This window comes from Diabrotica virgifera, chromosome 9 (genome assembly GCF_917563875.1).
Source record: "Diabrotica virgifera virgifera chromosome 9, PGI_DIABVI_V3a".
NCBI lineage: Eukaryota > Metazoa > Arthropoda > Insecta > Coleoptera > Chrysomelidae > Diabrotica > Diabrotica virgifera.
The window spans coordinates 26,967,940-26,973,949 of NC_065451.1; positions in this window are offsets into that span (position 1 = coordinate 26,967,940).

Below are 6,010 nucleotides of genomic sequence, written 5' to 3' on the forward strand. Positions count from 1 at the left end.
TGGAATCTCTAACGCGAGAATTTTACTGTCATCGTTGCATTTGGTTGTCTTTTTAAAGACAGATCGCATGCTATGATTTTTTGTGACGAGTATTCTTGAGTTGGGGTTGATTTCATGTAATGGAATGAACTATCTTTCAGTAAAGTCGTCCCAGGAACGGAACTCATAAATATTGCCAATTTTTACAATATTAAACAACATTTTTGTTTAATTTAGTAGTATTTTGCATTTTGACAACGAAATGTTCTTGTCTCTCTCTCTCATTCTCTCTCTTTATCTCTCTCTCTCTCTCTCTCTCTCTCTCTATCTATCTCTCTCTCTCTCTCTCTCTCTCTCTCTCTCTATCTGTTTCAGTCCTGCCCCCCAGAGGCAGTGTAGTGGTCGTAGTTTTTTCGACAGGCCACTATAATCGAATAAAAGATCTTGAATTTTTTATATAGAAGGATAAATTGCATTATTAATTGACACAGACAAGAAATTTTAATAAACTGTTAAATAATAGTTTACTAAAATTTCTTCTTCAAAAAAAAATTCTTCTCTGTTTCAATTAATAAACAATTTCCTTTTCCTACTTTCAATTAACTTTCAACTGAATCTATTATTATTATTTTTTACTTATTTTTACCTAACTCCACAACTGAACCTATCGTTTTTTTTCTTTTCTTTTCAGTTTCAGGTACCTACATTGACGTTAATTTACTCACATCATATAATCATATGACTGCTGATACAATCATTTATTTGTTTTCTAACGATTTCCTTTCTGTTTCCAACCACTGCTTCTGGTCTAAGAACATCTAGGAGTAATGACCTTAACATTTTGGTTACAATAACCAGAGTTAACACCAATTTCAGATATTAACTCTTTTGATCCAAATAGTCTTACAATCAGTTGTCAGTCTTATAATTGTCCAAACAGTTGTTAGTCTTACAATCAGTAACACATAAATAAATAGAAATAGCCCAATAAATATCCGTTTTGGAGTGTAATTTTCAGAGGCAACTCCGAATTGCATGAAAATTTGGATTCAGGTTCTACTCACCCTCCAATTCAAAGTTGAATTTGTGCCATTGGTTGCTTTTACTTGGGGGGTACTAGAGCGGCCGTAGCGCAACGGCATAATCGCTGGCCTAATACGCCAGTGCACGTGGGTTCGAGCCCTGAAAACGACAAACAATTTTTCATTTCTAAAAATGATATGAGCCGTCTCACCGTGCCTCGGAGAGCACGTTAAGCCGTCGGTCCCCCTGGGCTAGTATGTACATCGACATTAGTTACTTGAAACAGGGTTAAAGATGTAAATGGCGCCGGAACCTGTCCGAAAGGATCTCCCTAGCAAAAATGCCATACGATATTATTGTTATTACTTGGGGGGTGACAGTCACCAGTCACCCCTTCTCGGGGAGTGAAAAACGCGTGTTTAAAATAAGCCCGGAAATTGATAAATTGACAGATTATAAGCAACTTCCGTTCTGTAAAGTTTTTTTATGGAAGTCAATATTTTTCGAGTTATTCCAGATTGAAAATGTTGATTTTTCGACAAAAAAACTACGTTTTTAGACGGTTTTTCGCATTTAACTCAAAAAGTATATATTTTATCGAAAAAAGTATTCTTAGCAAAAGTGTAGCTTAGAAAAAAAATGAAAAAAAATGGTGTATCAATAAAGTCTATAAATTGAGTAAGAGCTAAGTTGTAGTTCACAAAAAATACGTTCTTTATCGTCTAATTCCAAATCGAATAATTCAACGTGAAATCACCGAAAAATTAAGCACTTTTCGGGAAAAGCTTATTAACATTCTTAAAGTACTTAAAAAAAGCTTTATATTTATTTTTTACAAAAGTTTCTAGTATCAAAAATAAACAAGTTACACTGAAAAAACAAGTTCGCCCCTCTTTTTGGTAAAAAAAAATCGTGAAAGTCTCCCTCTATTTAGCACCCTAAATAAAATTAATCGTTACCGCGTTACCATTTATTTTAACTGTATGTGTATTGTTTATAAGATCTGTAAGCGTAATTGGTTTAAAGTGCTTATTTTCAAAAAAATTTGGTTTTATAGTATAAAAGAATTTCTAAAAATTTTTGAAAAATTTCCTTTTCTCAAAATAACTTAAAAAGTATTAGTGATAAGAAAAATCTTAAACAGTAAAAAAATGTAGGTTTTGCTATTATGAATACGCTAGTTTTATATTGTTTTTCCGTAAGATAAAAATTGGAAGATATGGCTGTTCAAAATTTGCATACACTCGTGATTAGTGACCCGTTCAAGTTTTTTTAACTATACACCTTTAAAAATAAGTACTTTAAACCGGTGAAACTGACAGATCATATAAAAAATAGATAAGTAAGTAAATTGTTTGTAAAGCTATAACGATTAATTTCGTTTTGGGAAGCTAAAGCTTTTCATAATATTTTAACAAAAAAAAGGGGCCAACTTTATTTTGAGCTTATCTCGCTTATTTTTAATGCTAGGAACTTTTATAAACAATTTAGATAAAGCTTTTCTTAAACAGTTAATAAAGTTTGAATGGGGTTTTCCCGAAAAGTGCTTAATTTTTCGGTGATTTCACCTTGAAATATTCGATTTGTAATTAGACGAATAAGAACGTATTTTTCATGAGCTACAACTTTGTTTTTACGCGATTTATAGACTTTAATGATACTCCATTTTTTTCGGTTTTTATAATCTATAATTTTGCCAAAGATATTTTTTTCGATAAAATATTTACTTTTTTAGTTATTTGCCAAAAACCGTCTGAAAACGTAGTGTTTTTTGTCGAAAAATAAACATTTTCAATCGCAAATAACTCGAAAAGTGTTGACTTACATAAAAATCTCTATAGAACGAAAGTTTCTTAGAATGGGTCAGTTTATCCATTTCCAGTCTTATCTTGAATGTATGTTTTTTCACCCCCGAGAAGGAGCGACTGTCACCCCCCAAGTAAAAGCAACCAACCTCACAATTTCAACTTTAAAGCGGAAGGTAAGTAGAACCTAAATCCAAATTTTCATGCAATTCGGAGTTGCCCCTCAAAATTACACGGTATCGCCGTATTTCACGTTCATTTACTGGGCTAAAAGCTTTTAATAAATATAAATATAGATAACATTAAAACCGTTACCATTGTTTATATAGGGATAGTTGGTCAACCCAATAAGAAAATTTGTTTGATTCAAATTGAGACAGTCACCAGATGTCCCCACAATTTCTGTCAGGGTCGCAACGTCAAAATGCATAGACACCAAGTTGGATACGATCCTATTCATAACACCCCAACTCGCATACATATTAAGAAAAATAAATATATATCGAAGAATATATTTAGAAATTGAATTAATGTCATGCTATTATATATATAATCTATAGTAGCATGACGCCATTAATTCAATTTCTAAATATATTCTTCCAAATATATTAATTTTTGTTAATATGTATGCGAGTTGGGGTGTTATGAATAGTATCGTATCCAACTTGGTGTCTATGCATTTTGACGTTGCGAATCTGACAGAAATTGTGGGGACATCTGGTGACTGTCTCAATTTGAATCAAACAAATTTTTCTATTGGGCTGACCAACTATCTCCCTATATAAACAATGCCGTTACATATTAAAAATTAAATATATGACATCACTTTTTATTCTATTTCACAAGCAAAATATCAAACACAGATTTGTTGGCAGTCTTTCGCTACTTTTCTCTCTACCCTCAAGAACTTGCCCATATACTTGTTAACCTATGCAGCATTATCAGTTTATCCGATCCTCTCCCAATTAGCATAATTTGCGCAATAAGTCATGTTATTGAAGACTATAGAAATAGCTCCTTGTAACGGCATGTAAGTACAACACGTTCACATTACATAATCACAGACCGCATACATTTGCATTAGTTTTCGGGCATAAGAACGTTTGTTTTTGCCAGTATGTATTTGTCTGTGGTTTTAATTTATATATGTTACCGTAAAAACCAAATTTCAGTTAAAACCCGAATTTACTGGGAAAATCTAGTTTTAACTATGGGCTTTAGACAATTCTAGTTTTAACTAGTGAAAACAAGTACTATCAAATATTTTCATTTAATTCTAGTTGAGACTAAGCATATTTCAGTCAAAACTAGTTTTTACTAAACGTTTCAGTAATTGCCAGATTCAATGAAAACCCGGTAAATAATTTGCTACCCCGGTTGTTTGTAAATAATTTCTCTAAAACGTAATATACTCTGGACAAGATCGTAAACGTAAAAAACTCAAATCTTTTTGACCACGTTGTTGTGTTATTGTCTTGCATCCAGGCTGCTAACATTTTCTTGATATCTTGGTTAGCTCGCTCGACTGAACCTTGACTCTGGCTGTGCCTTGGTTTTCCATCAACTAATTTTTCCTCAGGCCAGTATGACATTATCTCATTTATAACTGCATTACCAAACTATTTTCCAAATGCATGGCCTCTTCCGTTTTAATGTCCTCAACAAAACAAATTTTGTAGCCGTGATCCTCTTGTGATTGCATATCGATCAAATACCTAACTAGACCAGGGCGCATCTGTAAGATATTAGTACATTTGGATGTTGAGAGGTGACTCATATTTTTTTGCAGAAATTGCTTGAAAATAACTCATGTAATAATATTTGAGTTATCCTCCCACTCAAAAAGGAGCGGAACATTATTTAAATAATTAAAATGTCAAAAAGTGAAGGAAAAATTCGATTTTTTTCTTGGTTTTTTGATTATAACTTTAAAAGTGTTAATTTTCGAGAAAATTTGCACCAACATAAAAGTTGCCTCATTAAATTTCCTACAACATAGGATTAACTGAAAATTTTAAAAATTGTCACCCTTGTTGGAAAATAGCAATAATTACGAAAAAGCCATAAAAAAAACAAGTATTCACATTTTACGTTTTTCAACCATTTATGCTACACTTAGGACCTTCATATTTCACCCAGAAAAACTTTATGATATGATAAAACAATACTGTAATTACTTAATTTCATTAAGATCGGTTTAATAGATTTTGCAAAATATATTTTGCAATCCAGCTTTCGCAAAAAAAATTAATTTTTTCAAAATGTTACAGCACTGAAAATAAAGCAGACATTTTTACATGTAAAAGAATACTGTACCTTCCATTTAAAAAATTAAAATCGGTTAACTACCACGGGGCGTCAGGATTTTTTATTAAATAAACATTAATTTTTGGTGCTACGCGCAGGACAGCGGATAGGTTCGCTCTGATTGGGCATTCCAATGATCTTTGATAACGATTGATCAATTTTAATTTTTAGTACATTTCGAAATAAATAAATAAATTTGTTTATTGCAAAATAAAAACACATACTCTGTCCTTTGAAATAGCACTTTTTGTAGCAAAAACTTTCTTTGTTCATATATTTTACCTTAGAAAATAAAAGTGTATTATTTTTAAACATATGCAATTGTTTAAACAATTTTTTACAAACAATAATCAACTTAGTTTGATTTTTGTGGAATTAAAATATGAACATACAACAAAATATAGAGTAAGAAAATAATATATTAGACAAAGATTTGAAGAAATTTTGGTGTATATCAACTTGTGTGAATCGAACACCGCTGCCTGCGCGTAGCACCAAAAATTAATGTTTATTTAAAAAATTTCCTGACGCCGTGGTACTTAACCGATTTTAATTTTGCAAATTGCGAATAATGAAAGGTACAGTATTCTTCTATTTGTAAAAAAATATAACTTGCTACCTGTTTTATTTTCAATTCTGCAACATTTTTAAAAAATGAATATTTTTTTTGCGAAAGCTGTATTAGAAAATTTATTTTGCGAAATCTGTTGAACCGATTTTAACTAAATTCACAGTATTGCTTTATCGTATCATAAATTTTTTCTGGGTAATTTGCAACAAGGCTAACAATTTTAAAAAATTTTAACCAATCTTGTATTGTAGGAAATTTAATTATGCAACTTTTATTTTTTGCAATTTTTCTGGGAAGTGAATACTTTAGTTTTTTTTTTTTTTCT